The sequence below is a fragment of the Hyla sarda genome, chromosome 2 (genome assembly GCF_029499605.1).
Source record: "Hyla sarda isolate aHylSar1 chromosome 2, aHylSar1.hap1, whole genome shotgun sequence".
NCBI classification, from domain to species: Eukaryota; Metazoa; Chordata; class Amphibia; order Anura; family Hylidae; genus Hyla; species Hyla sarda.
This window is the reverse complement of record NC_079190.1, coordinates 205,951,818-205,967,149: the sequence shown is the minus strand read 5'-3', so window position 1 is coordinate 205,967,149 and position 15,332 is coordinate 205,951,818. Positions and strand designations below refer to the sequence as shown.

Below are 15,332 nucleotides of genomic sequence, written 5' to 3'. Positions count from 1 at the left end.
TTTACATACAAACATATGATATGCACCTGCTATAAAGTCTCTATTAATGTTCCATAGACCGTTTATGCAAACAAACCATTAATATCATAAAAGTTACCTATATGTTCTAGTTTTCAAGTCCCAAGGTAGGTTTTTGATAGACAATTATACAAGAAACCCAAGGTCTTGTAATTAGGTCTGCAAATTGGTCTCAGAGAGAGACCCTTTGCATATAATTCTGCAGACAACTATAAAGAACATTCACAAATAAACAAATAAATAGGATCCAAAAATAGAAGAAAATGAAGCAACAAACAGCAAATATTTCATGCTTTTGCTGAAGTAGAAATACAAAACTGCAAAAGGGAAATTGGCTATTTTTAACATAAATTGTACACTTGGGACCTTTTTAGAACAACCATAGTGTTATTTATATTACCTGTATTACCATTTCCTGCTGATGTTTTGTATTTCAGTACAATTTTCTACATTCTCCTCTCTTCTGATGCGCCTAACTGGGATTTTTTTTTATTAAAAAAGCACTTAAAATCAAAATTCATGTAACTCTGAGCGCTCCGGTCCCCGCTCCTGGACCGGAGCGCTTACGGCGTGTGTCCCCAGGCTGCGCTCTGGGGTCTCAGCGTGTGCGCCCCCGCTCTCTTGGTCCCGGGAAGCTTAGATCTAAAGGGCCAGTGCACCGGTGATTGGTGCCTGGTCCAATTTGGTTAATTAAGGGTTAAGGTTTGTGAGAGGCAGTGCTGCTTGGACTTAATTAGGCTACTGACTACCGCCTGTGAACCGTTGCTGCCTGCCCTGACCATTTGCTTCGCCCGACTACGCCTTTGCCTGATCCTCTTGTACCTTGCCTTATCTCAGCAGCCAGAGAGGTTGAGTCGCTACTGGGAGGAACAACCTGGGGGTTACCTGCCGCAGCAAGTCCATCCCGCTTTGCGGCGGGCTCTGGTGAAAACCAGTAACTCCTTAGACTCCGTTCCCCTGGTAAGGCCCACGTCTTCACCTCTCTGGCACAGCGGATCCACCACTAACCTCTGCTACCTGCTACCAGCCCAGATCCTGACAATTCATACTTTATTGGATCCCCATAGGATAAAATTTAAAGGTTTGATTTTCATATAACAGTCACAATTATATTGTCATGCCCATGTTCTACTCTTACCTAAAGAAGCACTCCAGTTTTTTATGCCAATATCGTGCACACTCACTATAACACCATCACTAGTCCTACAGTGCTGTTTGGTTCATTCCAGCACAGCTGCATCATTGCTTTTTATTACTGTAATGCCAACATTACATATATTGTCTGATATAGTTCCCTCCGGCATGCACCGGAGGGAAACTGATGCTAGAACTAATCCCATTCCTTTGAATGAGACAGTTCACAATCATCCGGCATCTCAATTTGGACACTGGATGGTTGGACACAGCGGACAGGGTAATGCAGCTTGTCCGGAGCCAAGAAACAATGGACGCCGGATGCTACACAACAGATGACAACTGATGCATGTTTTCATCAGTTGTGGGATCAATTGCGTCAAGATTTATGCTAAGTTCACCTATGCCGGATGTGAATGCAGCCTAACTTGGTCATGTGATCACCAATTTGACTCACACAAAATTACAGTGGTCAGTCCTGAGTCAGTTAACTTCTTGTGAATTACAGGATGAGATCATCACCTATCAGATCCCTGCTAGCAGATTACAGACCACTCCCCACCCAGCTCTATCAGTATACAGCAGCTATCTCTGTGGGATTTATATATATCACAGTAAAAACTTCTGGTTGCTATAGTATTGGCGGGTGATAAGATTGGTCTCATTAGGTGAACTACAGTGAACTTCCCCTATCTACAAACCCAGAGGATTCATTGGAAATGCAGGCAGCACAATATAATTTCTGCTCTCAACAGAAACCAATATAGATGAAAGCCCATGCCTGATGAAACAGGTCAGCACAAAAAATACACATAAATCTATTATATTCTCTAATAATAGCCTATGTTGCACTATTTGAGAAAAAATCTGAGAAGAAAACATTCCATTGGAATCCAGGGGAATATGATCTCATGAAGTTTATAGAGCTACAGATAATGGTGACAAGAAAGTGTCCTTGCCACCACAAGTGCTGCAGAAAGTTTTGGTTAGCAGATTTTTTCAGTAAATCTTTTCAATGGAGAACACAATTTAAAGAATGCCTGTTGTTTCAAAATAATTTTAAAAAGCTGCATGGCTTTGTTAGATTAACCCTTCAGAGTAGTGATGAGGTGGGCTTTCTGGGCTTTCACAGCTGTTATTGAGAGTTTGAGAGTCCTTCCATGGTAAATTACTATTTCTTATTATCTCCATATCGGGCAGGATCGGAACTGTCCTGTTTGTCAATAGCACTCAAGCAGGTACTCACTTTCCCTTATTTGCATAGCAGGACAGCACCTATCCCTCATGTCTATCAATCCTGTGATTTCCATAATTCCACAACTTTTGCTTCATTATGTTGCAATTTCAATGTTGAGAAATGCGGGAATGTGTGTGTGTGTGTGTGTATATATATATATATATATATATATATATATATATATATATACCCTGGGGGGAGATTTATCATTGAGTTTACCCCTTTTTCACGTGTATTTTTTTTGCGCAAAAATTTGCGCAGTGACTTTCATTGCATCTTTTTTGTGCGTCTTTTTTGATAGAGCAAAAAGCAAGTACTCTATTCTTTTGCATATTGTGGAATGCATTCTACAGTGGATACTAATTTATCATGTGCGTTTTTTTTTTGTTTAGACGCATTGCTTTGCGCAAATAGGTTTTTTTAATGCAAAAAATACACCATTAAAAAGGACACGTAAGAAAGTGTTCTACCGAGACAGCCGGGGGATGCAGAAGCCGTCCCTCAACACTGCTAAACTACAACTACTCCAATCATGGGTGGCACATGTGGCTACACTGCGCTGCCCTTTGTCTCCTGTATACACGGCTCATAATTCCTAATTGCCACCGCCGGGAGACGGGAGCTCTGATTGGTGACAGCGGGGATTATGAAATGTGACAGCTGTATACAGGAGCCTGGAGCCGGCGGGAAGTGCAGTGTAGCCGCATGTGCCGCCGGCTTGTTAACTTAATAAATGCGGATCGCAGTGGGTCTCAGCAGAATGACCTGCTGCGATCTGCAACTCAGCCCCTGGACTATAACTACCATCATGGACAAAGTCCAGCAGCCGGGGGATGTGCAAGTGCCATCCCTAAGCACTGCGCTACTACAACTACTCTCATCATGGGACAGACTGTGTCCGGCTTTTACAGTTAATAAATGCGAATCGCAGCGGGTCTCTGGAGAATGACCTGCTGCGATCTGCCCCTCAGCCCCTGGACTATGACTCCCATCATGGGCAGAGTCTGTCCCATGATGGGAGTAGTTGTAGTACTGCAGCGCTGAGGGATGGTACTTGCACATCCCCCGGCTGGGGGACATTTAGGACTACTACTACTACTCCCATCATGGACAGACTCGGTCCATGATGGGAGTTATAGTCCAGGGGGTGAGGTGCAGATTGCAGCAGGTCATTCTTCAGAGACACACTGCGATCTGCATTTATTAAGTTAACAAGCCGGCGGCACATGCGGCTACACTGCGCTCCCCGCCGGCTCCAGGCGGAGAACCCTGTCATTATTCATAATCGCCACCGCCAGGAGACGGGAGCTCTGATTGGTGAATAGCTATTCACCAATCAGAGTTCCAGTCTCCCGGCGGCAGCGATTATGAATTGTGAGAGATGTATACAGGAGCCTGGAGCCGGCGGGAAGTGCAGTGTAGCCGCATGTGCCGCCGGCTTGTTAACTTAATAAATGTGGATCGCAGTGGGTCTCAGCAGAATGACCTGCTGCGATCTGCAACTCAGCCCCTGGACTATAAATCCCATCATGGACGAAGTCCAGCAGCCGGGGGATGTGCCATCCCTCAGCGCTGCGGTACTACAACTACTCCCATCATGGGACAGACTCTGTCCCATGATGGGAGTAGTAGACCAAGGGCAGAGGGACAGTCCGAGCTACACAGTCCAGGCCTGACTCTGTTCTCATTATGCGTTTTGCATAATGGGAACAGAGCCTTTTTGGCAGTGTTTTCCCAAACAGGGAGACTCCAGCTGTTGCATAACTACAGCCCCCATGATGGAAGTTGTAGTTTAGCAACAATTGGAGGCTCCCTGTTTAGGAGCATGCTGCATTATGTGTGCTCTCCCCCGGGGAGGGTGCAAAAAATGTACTAACCCATATTTCTTGTTTTTCTTTTCTTCTCATTTCAGATACGTGAATGCGGAGGACTACGTCAGATTGGTTGGATTGCAACGATGACCAGCATTTTTTTTTTATTTCAATAAAATGGTTAACCAGGGCTGTGGAGGAGTGTTTTTTTTTTTATACATTTCTTTTTTCAATGTGTTGTGTTGTTTATAATTGAATTTTCAGGCTTAGTAGTGGAATCCGTTTTACAGACTGAATCCATTACTAAGCCAGGGCTTTGCGTTAGCCCCAAAATCAGCTAACGCTAACCTCCAGTTATTACCCTGGTACCCATTGCCAGAGGGGTGACAGGAGCCGGTACCAACAGGCCCGTTGAGTCAAAAATGGTGTTCCTGGGCCTAGGCGGTAACAGGTTGGCATTATATAGGCTGGGAAGGGCCAGTAACAATGGTCCTTGCCCACCCTGGTAATGTCAGGCTGTTGCTGCTTGGTTGGTATCTGGCTGATACTGAAAATAAGGGGAACCCTATGCGATTTTTTTTTTAAATAAATAAATTTAAAAAAACCTGTGGGGTTCCCCCATTTTTTTATTATCAGCCAGATACCAACCAAGCAGCAACAGCCTGACGTTATCAGGGTCGGCTTGGACCATTGTTACTGGCCCTCCCCAGCCTAAATAATGCCAGCCTGTTACCGCCTAGGCCCAGGAGCGCCATTTTTTACAATTCGGGCCTGTTGGTACCGGCTCTTCCCAGCACCCCTGTGGTGGTGGGTACTGGGGAGCAATAATTGGGGGTTAGCGCTTCTTTGAGAATCTCCCCTCTGTGTACTTTATAAAGATTTATGATTTTACTATTGTGCAGAGTTTTGTTCGGCGCACACTGCTGCTCCAGCACTTCTAGCTATGTGAGCAGTATATGGCAGGAAAATGCCACAGCTAGGTGAAGTGTGAGGTAGAGAAGGAGTGCACGGTAGAGCTAGGGGGGGCATTTCTATATTTGCACAAAATTTATCAAAGGACGTGCACAACTTTTGTAAATCTTGAGCAAGAGTGTAAATTAGACAAGCAGTGTAAAGGGGTAGATCTGTGTCTACAATAGACACCTAATGATAAATCTCCCCCTCCGTATCTACCTGTGCCAGGTTAATTCCAGAATAATTTACTAAATTCATCTCTTGGCTAATCTACTGTCACGGCTGACTATGATCCCATACATAAAGGTGGGATTAAATACAATTAGACTGGGATTCTTTATGGTTCATGCAACCTTGGCCATGAACATTTTCATAAATGTATTTAGACAACTCATTGAGACCTATTGAGCTCTATCAATTTAATGCTTCTTGTTGCTTTAAGCAAATGTCATATTTATAAAGTTTGTATGCCTAATACAAGCATGTTAAAAAAGATAGTAGTGTTTCAGAATAGGACTTGGCTAAAGACATTTCTGAACATTTTCAGCTTTTTTATTTCACTTCTAAAAATAGCAGGTCCACTTTGTGTTGTTATTAGTCTACTGGAAATGTTGTCTAGCACTTGTCTTTTCTCACTTGACTTTGTAGGTTAGAGTCCTGAGATATGCATACACGGATCAGCCATAACAGTAAAACCATCATCTGTAGAGGTATCACCTCCTAACTTATGAGACTTAAAGGATCTGCAGAATTATGATACTCAGTATACTGTGTTAAAAGGGTACTCCACACCTAGACATGTTATCTCCTTTACAAAGGATAAGGGATAATATGTCTTATTGCGGGGGTCCTGCCAATAGGACTCCTCGCAATCTTCAACCTGGTGCTGCAGCATTACGGACACAAAAGCCTGGATAGGGGATAACATGTCTAGGGGCATAGTACCCCTTAAAGAAAATGGATGTAAATGCTTAACGCACCAAGGCATACATTTACAACCTATACATGAAGCGAGTGCAGGAGCTGTGCTTGCTTCATGCACGGCAGGTCTGGTTGCTATCAACAGCCAGGGACTCACCAGTAATGGCGGACATCAGCGATTGCGCTGATGTCTGCCATTAACCCCTCAGATTCAGTGATTAATACTGATTACAGCATCTACTGCATTATCGGTGCTGCTGGTGACTGATCAGACCACCCGCAGCAAAAATCGAAGGGGTTCGAACAGTCAGGATAGGCTGCCTCCTGGCGGCTCTGGCTCTGGCCTTCTTGCAGATCAGAGCCTTAAATCATTGATATCATTGATCAGTGCTATGCATATGCAAAGCACTGAACAGTAATAGCAATCTAGTGATTGCTATGTATAGTCCCCTATACTCCCCCCTATTTTTGTCCTATGGGTACATAAGAAAAAGTAAAGTAAAAAAAAAAACTTTTATAAAATGTGAATAAGCCCCTCCCCCAATAAAATGTTAACCCCCCCCCCCCCTTTCCCATTTCCCAAATTCCGGAAAATGCATCCCCAGAGCATTCTAGTTCCAAAGCAAGTCACAGGCTCAAAAGTTACCGGGAAATTCAAAAGAATCCTTCTGCTGGGGCAGTCATTAGAGGCAACAAATCTGCAAAGTTTCTTCCATATAGGTGTCACAAATTCCAAAGAACAGACTAGACAGGTAATGTTCCTTTTAGCCCTCAGTCATTTAAGCATTTTCTTTACAATGTTCTATTTCAAGAAGAGAAAGAAATGTTCTTTTCCTGTATTAATTCATTAAAAATGCATGGGCAGGAGCAGCTCTATGGGCTCAGTAAATCAGATTTTTTAATAAAAGCACGAACACCTTTTTTTATTTATTACAGAACAATGAATAGCAAAGGTCTACAAGCTTTTCTGAGCGTTTTCTGAGTTTTCCTAGAAAAACAAGCTGATGATGTACTGGGCAACAAAACGGCAAAGGAAAAAGTAATTTCTTACAGTTTTGGCCCCAGGCAGTTTGGCAGAAATAAATAAGTATGTATTATTGTAATTCAATACTTCAAATAAAGATCTCCATTTTATACAGACATCCAAATATAGATTTACTTCACTGTAGAATTATTATTATGTAAGGTAATGTTCTGTGGTAGACTCTGGAAATAGCTGCTTTCTATTGTATGCTCCATCAAACATTACCTTTATATCTTAATCTACAGCAGCAATTCTATTTCATCTACTGTGATTGTGAATGAGGTTTAATTTATTAATGACATATTAAAGAAAAATCATATTTAATATAATTTAAGTTTTATGTCTCTCTTTTTTTACAATAATTGTGTCAAAGGCAACCCAGAATTTTAGCCATGATCAGCATGGGAAAGTGAGGGGATAACCTGGGCAAGTGCCTAGGGCCCCCATCCCTAAGGAGGCCCCCAGAACAGATTAAGGACCACAGGCACATCTGCATTTTGCCATCATTTGTACAAAATTGTGGGAAAACACCACCGTTTTTCCAAATGTGACAGATTACAGTAATGTGAGTGTTGACCTACTGCTGTTTGGACTGCACAAAGTCTATAGAACAGCACAAACACTCTTGGGATGCCATCACATGTATCTTGTGATCAGGCTCAGTACTAACCCGGATCACTGGCTACAACTAATGCCAAATGCAGTAGTTGTGGCATGGTACCCAGTTATATCTGCAGGTCGGATGGGGGAACATTGCAAGATGCCCTACCCCATCCAACGTGTCCAGCAATCTGGCATCCCAGTTGAGATGTCGGATTAATCTGAACTGTCCCATTCAAATTAATAGAATAAGTTTAATAATCAGTTTCCCTTTGGCACTTTTTCTACAGCACTGGAGGGAAACAGAGCCGGACATATGTGATGGCACCCTTACTGGACCTAAAAGGACCTTACTGATGATGTCCTCACAGGTTCCTACAGCTACAGTGTACACAGAGGAGGAGGATGTAATAGCAAATGCATTGGGGTTGGGGGGAAGTTATAGAAAACAATGTATGTGTGGTGTAGTCATAGGGAGTAGTATATAATTGGCCACAGAGAACAGTATATAGGGGGCATAGGGAGCAGTATATATGAAATAAGGGCCATAGAGAGGAACATGTATGAGTTTGAGTCTGTATTCTATGATTAAAGGTCATGCCCTATCCACAAGACAGTTCTTAAGCATCTGATTGGTGAGATCCGACCACTGGGATCAGATCAGATACTTAGTGCCCCCAGTTTTGTGGGTTGGTGAATATGATTAGTTTAAATCTTGGGATAGCCCTTTCATTTTACAGTTTGGTCTGTGGCCCATTTATCCCTGTCTTTGTTCATAATGGAAGTATAGTATTTGGGGGTATGGGACAGTGTTGTAGGATGGCAATGGGGACACATGGGTCAACCGCAGACTTAGAACAAAAGGAGAAAGTCTGGCATACGAAACTCCAACTTTATCTTTATTAGGCAATAAAAGCAGGTACAAACTCGAAGGACATCTGGACGCATTTTGGGAGGGTATACCACCCTTTATCACAGATAGTTCCTAACCCCTAGTGGCTCCTTAAGTAAGGAGAAAATTCCAAGGGGAGGGAACTTCCTGTCTAACAACTTCACATGTGAACAAGATAACAATTTAAAATGCACACATAAGAACAAAGCATAAGATCATGAAAACAAAATTGTAATAATATAACTGTGAAACTGTTGCTTCCTATTTTGACTTTTTGGTTCAACATGCAGTCCAATATAAGCATGAAATATCGGCATGGACATTAATGTAAATGCATGCTATCCAAAGGAAATCAAACATCTGGCAAGAAGTCAAGAATCAAAGTATAATATTAATAATAATAAATTGTTATTTATAGTGTTGAGCGGCATAGCCCATATTCAAATTTGCGATATTTCGCGAATATATGGACGAATATTCATCATATATTCGCTAAATTTGCATATTCACAAAAAAAATTTATTTTCGCATATGCGAAAATTAGCATATACAAAAATTTGCATAAGTGAAAATTTGCATGTGCGAAAATTAGCATATACAAAAATTAGCATATGCGAAAATTCGTACGCCAGTCTCACACAATAGTATTAGAGCCTTCTTTACACCACACAAGCTGGAAGCAGAGAGGGATGATCACTGTGATGTGTACTGTGAAAAAAAAAATGAATATTTGTAATTGCGAATATATAGTGCTGTATTCGCAAATATTCACGAGTTCGCGAATATGCGATATTCACGAATAAAATTTGCATTGCGAATATTCACGAGCAACACTAGTTATTAATAATGCAACAAGAATTCTTGTCTGATGTCCAAACCAGAGTGGGCATGCATTTTTAGCACAAATTGCCAATAGGCTTCTCTGTTTAATAATTTTCTGTGTAAATCGCCTCCCCTTATACCTGTGGTTACTTTCTCAATCGCATATGTTACAAATGTACGGTGTGAACCATGATGCACATTAATAAAAGGATTTGAAGCTTCTTAAAGTGGTGTTTTCTATGTCATTAAGATGCTCACAAATGTGTGTTTTGAATGTTCCTATATATTTCAAATTGCATTCGGAACACTCAATGACATAGGCGACACTACATGAATTGCAATTGAGAAATAGTTTTATTTTATAGATACGATTGTTACTACTATCTGTAAAGGTATTGACTGGCTTGACAAAACTGCATGTTTTGCACGGTGAGAGTCACATTCGTTAAAACCGCTATAATGTAGCCATGTGCGGGTGGAAGAAATAGTGGATTTCACTTCACTGGGGGATAACATATCGTCCAGTGTAGTGGCCCTTTTGGCCAAAATTGCGCAACCATTTTCTAATAATTTAGATAGAATTGGATCATGATGTAATATATGTAGGTGTCATTTTATGATGTTTTTCTCTTGAAAGTGGGGTGAAAAAGTAAGTGCAAGGACTGGTATATTGATCAGTGTGTTATCTGATTGTCTCGAGTTGGTTTGATATGTTAACAAATCCTGTCTACTTTTTTTAGCCATCATGTGTTCTGCACGCTGTAAGTAAAATCTAGAAAAACCTCTATTTTTAGACGCCTTTTAAAATCTTCTTTATGTTTTGATAAATTTCATGGTTAGTGCAATTGCGTTTGAGGCGGGTCATCTCACCTACTGGTATCGAGCGGATTGTGTGCCGTGGATGGTTACTGTCAGCACGTAATAATGTATTACCTGATATGGGCTTACGATAAACTGCAGATCGGACCAGTTCACCATCTACGGCAGACAACTCCAAATCGAGAAAGGGAACAGTGCGTGAGTAGATCGCATGGGTACATTTAAGATTGAAATCGTTAGAATTAATATAGTCGACAAACAGTGGCACGGAAGATACACTGCGCCTCCATATAAAGAGAACGTTATCTATATATCCACCACTGCACATCGCCAGAAAATGGATTATTGGGAGAATAAATGTACTGTTCTTCCCAATATGACATTGTCAAGTTTGCGAGGGAAGGCGAGTGTCTTGCACCCATAGAGACGCCACTTGTTTGTAAGTAGTGCTTCCCATCAATTAAGAAATGATTATGTGACATGAGGAACCAGGTAATGTGAAGTATAAATTCATGCAGTTCTTTGGTGTACTCACTATATTTGGTGAGATGGAATTCGAGAGCTTGTATAGCCACCGACCAAGGGATGCAGGTATAGAGCGAGGTAACATCACATGTCACCCAGCTCCAACCTGCATCCCACCGTACATCACACAGACTACAAAGAACATCCTTGGAGTCTCTGAGAAATCCAGGAACCCTTTGCACCAGCGGTGGAGTAATTGATCCAGCCACAAAGACGCTCTCTCTAAAAGAGAACCTGTGCTGGATATAATAGGACGCATGGGCGGGGGTGAAACCCCTTTGTGGGTTTTGGGAATAGCATACAGGATGGGAATCATGGGGTCATCATGTGATAGTTCTGTATTCTGTGACTGCATCTGATTAGGTCAGAACTGCTGTAACTTAGCCATAATAAAGAGGCATTTCAGGGTCTGAAGTTACATGGTTAAACATAGAAAGTATTCACCATGTATTTCCCTTTCATTGGGAACATAGGCCATATTACATGGATGTATGATCATTTACAGAGCGCTATGTATTCTGTATCACAAAACAGATCCTTTAAGAGGGAACCAGCAAAACTGTCCCTGTTGGAAAGTTTTGGGAAAGTATGTCCTGTTTTCATGGGTTTCCAATCCGTGTTTTGTACAAAGTATACAGCTCTCAAGCTGACAACAATACAGTGATGGGAACACAGGCATAAAGAGAGTCAAATGTAGGGGTATTATGCTGTAAGAGGCAAACAAAAAGATTAATGATTACACTGTAAGGCTATGATTACATCATTACAAGGAAAATTAAATGGTGGAAGTCACATAGACTTGCTTGGGACCTCTGGCAAATCTGTCTCCTGATCACAACCAGGCTCGGAAGTTGCAGAGATATTTAAAGACATATCTTACCGCCAGGACTATCTTTGGAGGTGTGCTTTAGAGATTGGATTAGAGCTGATAATTCAGGAAAAAGCCATTTGTAAGAAAATGAACAGGGATATTTTTCATCTGATCAACATTATAAACTTTTCTGGTAGTGCTTCTTTAGCTTACTACCAGAATGATGAACGATCCACTTATATATAATGTATGAGCTTTTATGTATTTAGCCATGAAATGAAATCAGGTATGTAAGTTACATTTATTACATAACTTTAGTTTTCGGAATCGAAGTACCATATATACTCGAGTATAAACGCCCCTCAGCTTATACTCGAGTGAACTCTCTGCCTGTCAATCCCTTCTCAGTGTTGCAAAACTACACCTCCCAGCATGCTGGGAGTTGTAGTTTTGAAACATCTGGAGGTCCGCAGGTTGAAGACCACTGTGGCCCTCGTCATCATCCAGACCCCCCTTTAGTTTTCTACTCACCCTGACATCCCTGCCCATGAACGTACGTCATCGTCAAGGCAACGTCACCAGTCTGGGGCCGGCCCGGAGCGGAGAAGAGGGCCTCCCGGTGAAGATGGACAGCCTGGAAGGACTAACCCTCCCCACCGGACGGTCCCTGCAGCATAGATGGCCCGGACCAGCTCACCCTTCCTTCCCACCGAAAGGAGGTGAGTAGAAAACTAAAGGGGGGTCTGGATGATGACGAAGGCCACAGTGGTCTTCAACCTGTGGACCTCCAGATGTTTCAAAACTACAGCTCCCAGCATGCCCGGACAGCCGATGGATGTCCGGGCATGCTGGGAGTTGTAGTTTTGCAACTTTTCCTGGGGTGAAATTAGGGGCCTCGCCTTATATTCGGGTTGGCTTATATTCGAGTATATACAGTAAATAGAGCTGTAGTCTAGGGGTTAGTTGACTGGTCTCCAGGGGCAATTACTCATAGCTGTATAAACTAGAGCCCACACAACATGTTCATGTCAACAGGCGGATCACAAATATTGCTCAGTTTGGGATTTTTTAAATACTTTATCCTGGATGCTGGTTTTAACTGCTCATAGGGAAATTACAAGGAAAATAAATTAAAACTTATTGGTAAAAACTATCAAAGAAGTAACATTTGAATATGGAGACCATATTTGTTCTATTTTGAATATGTTATGCTTGAATGCTCAACTTTAGAATATAAATGAAGGACATCTGTTACAATACAAGATTTGTGGGATTAAACTATGCTTTTCTGCATTCATTTGATTTAACTCAAGCCATTTCATAGAGGCAGAATCAGATAGTAGAGATAATTAAGCCGGATTACTCACAGCTACTCCACCTACTTTTTATGTCCATATTCCCTGCCAAATAAACAATTGGAGGGGAATAAAATGAATTACATCTTCGGGTGCCTAGACCTGGCACCCAGGGCCGATTTTACATTATATATATCTTTTAGTCAAACATCTTCCAGCCAAACAATTGTCCTGACTAGAAAGAAATATATAATGTTTCATTGGCGCTAACTATCATGCACCCACATTTTTAGTTTATAAAATCACTAAAAGCTGTGCATGTGAATTGAAGCATTGCTTTATGCATTATTATACTCTAAATTCCTTATTTTTCAGGTTGTAACATACACTTTTTAGGAAAGGTAACTTTTGATGGCAACTGACTGATTCATGGCAAGGAGAAAGCACATAGCCTGTCCCGAAGTGACATTTGTATCCATTAAAGGAAATGGGATCCATATGACTTAAAATAGGTCAAACTTATTCCCAGCTGCATGCAGAAAATCCAAAATATTATATGGAGATGGTAACATGATATTATTAGCAATATTAATAACAATACTAACATAATACCTTAGTGTTCCCTTTTTTTTCTTTTCTTATCAGTGTATATATATATATATATATATATATATATATATATATATACATATTTATATATATACATATATAAATATATATATATATATATATATATATATATATATATATACACTGCTAAAAAAATAAATAAAGGGAACACTAAGATAACAATAACACATCCTAGATTATCAATGGAAATCAAATTCATCAACCCATAGAGGTCTGGATATGGAGTCACACTCAAAATCAAAGTGGAAAACCACACTACAGGCTGATCCAACTTTGATGTAATGTCCTTAAAACAAGTCAAAATGAGGCTCAGTAGTATGTGTGGCCTCCACGTGCCAGTATGACCTCCCTACAATGCCTGGGCATGCTCCTGATGAGGTGGCGGATGGTCTCCTGAGGGATGTCCTCCCAGACCTGGACTAAAGCATCCGCCAACTCCAGGCCAGTCTGTGGTGCAACGTGGCATTAGCAAGACATGATGGCCCAGATGTGCTCAATCGGATTCAGGTCTGGGGAACGGGCGGACCAGTCCATAGCATCAATGCCTTCCTCTTGCAGGAACTGCTGACACACTCCAGCCACATGAGGTCTAGCATTGTCTTGCATTAGGAGGAATCCAGGGCCAACCGCACCAGCATATGGTCTCACAAGGGGTCTGAGGATCTCATCTCAGTACCTAATGGCATTCAGGCTACCTCTGGCAAGCACATGGAGAGCTGTGCGGCCCCCCCAAAGAAATGCCACCCCACACGATTACTGATCTACCACCAAACCAGTCATGTTGGAGGATGTTGTAGGTGGCAGAATGTTCTCCATGGCGTCTACAGACTCTGTCATGTCTGTCACATGTGCTCAGTGTTAACCTGCTTTCATCTGTGAAGAGCACAGGGCGCCAGTGGCAAATTTGCCAATCTGGATGTTCTCTGGCAAATGCCAAATGTCCTGCACTGTGTTGGGCTGTAAGCCCAACCCCCACCTGTGGATATGGGGCCCTCATACACCCCGATGGAGTCTGTTTCTGACTGTTTGAGGGGACATATGCAGATTTGTGGCCTGCTGGAGTTCATTTTGCAGGGCTCTTGCAGTGCTCCTCCTGCTCCTCCTTGCACAACGGCGGAAGTAGCGGTCCTGCTGCTGGGTTGCTGCCCTCCTATGGCCTACTCCACATCTCCTGATGTACTGGCCTGTCATCTGGTAGCGCCTCCATGCTCTGGACACAACATTGACAGACACAGCAAACGTTCTTGCCACAGCTCGCATTGATGTGCCATCCTGGATGAGCTGCACTACCTGAGCCACTTGTGTTGGTTGTAGACTCTGTCTCATGCTACCACTAGAGTGAAAGTACTGCCAGCATTCAAAAGTCACCAAAACATTAGCCAGGAAGCATAGGAACTGAGAAGTGGTCTGTGGTCACCACCTGCAGAGCCACTCCTTTATTGGGGGTGTCTTGCTAATTTCACAACAGCATGTGAAATTGATTGTCAATCAGTGTTGCTTCCTGAGTGGACAGTGTGATTTCACAGAAGTGTGATTGACTTGGAGTTACATTGTGTTGTTTAAAGGGGTACTCCGGTGAAAAACTTTTTTTTTTTTTAAATAAATCAACTGGTGCCAGAAAGTTAAACAGATTTGTAAATTACTTCTATTAAAAAAATCTTAATCCTTCCTGTACTTATTAGCTGCTGAATACTACATCAGAAATTCTTTTCTTTTTGAAACACAGAGCTGTCTGCTGACATCATGAGCACAGTGCTCTCTGCTGACATCTCTGTCCATTTTAGGAACTGTCCAGAACAGCATGTTAGCTATGGGGATTTCCTTTTACCCTGGACAGTT

At 41.9% G+C, this 15,332-nt stretch overlaps 1 protein-coding gene across 3 annotated transcripts in view; it reads right to left on the bottom strand.

Annotated features, from left to right (window-relative positions):
• FRMPD4 (FERM and PDZ domain containing 4) overlaps positions 1-15,332 on the bottom strand; it is a 461,151-nt gene that overhangs the window by 66,010 nt on the left and 379,809 nt on the right. The gene's annotated exons all lie outside the window — the stretch shown is intronic.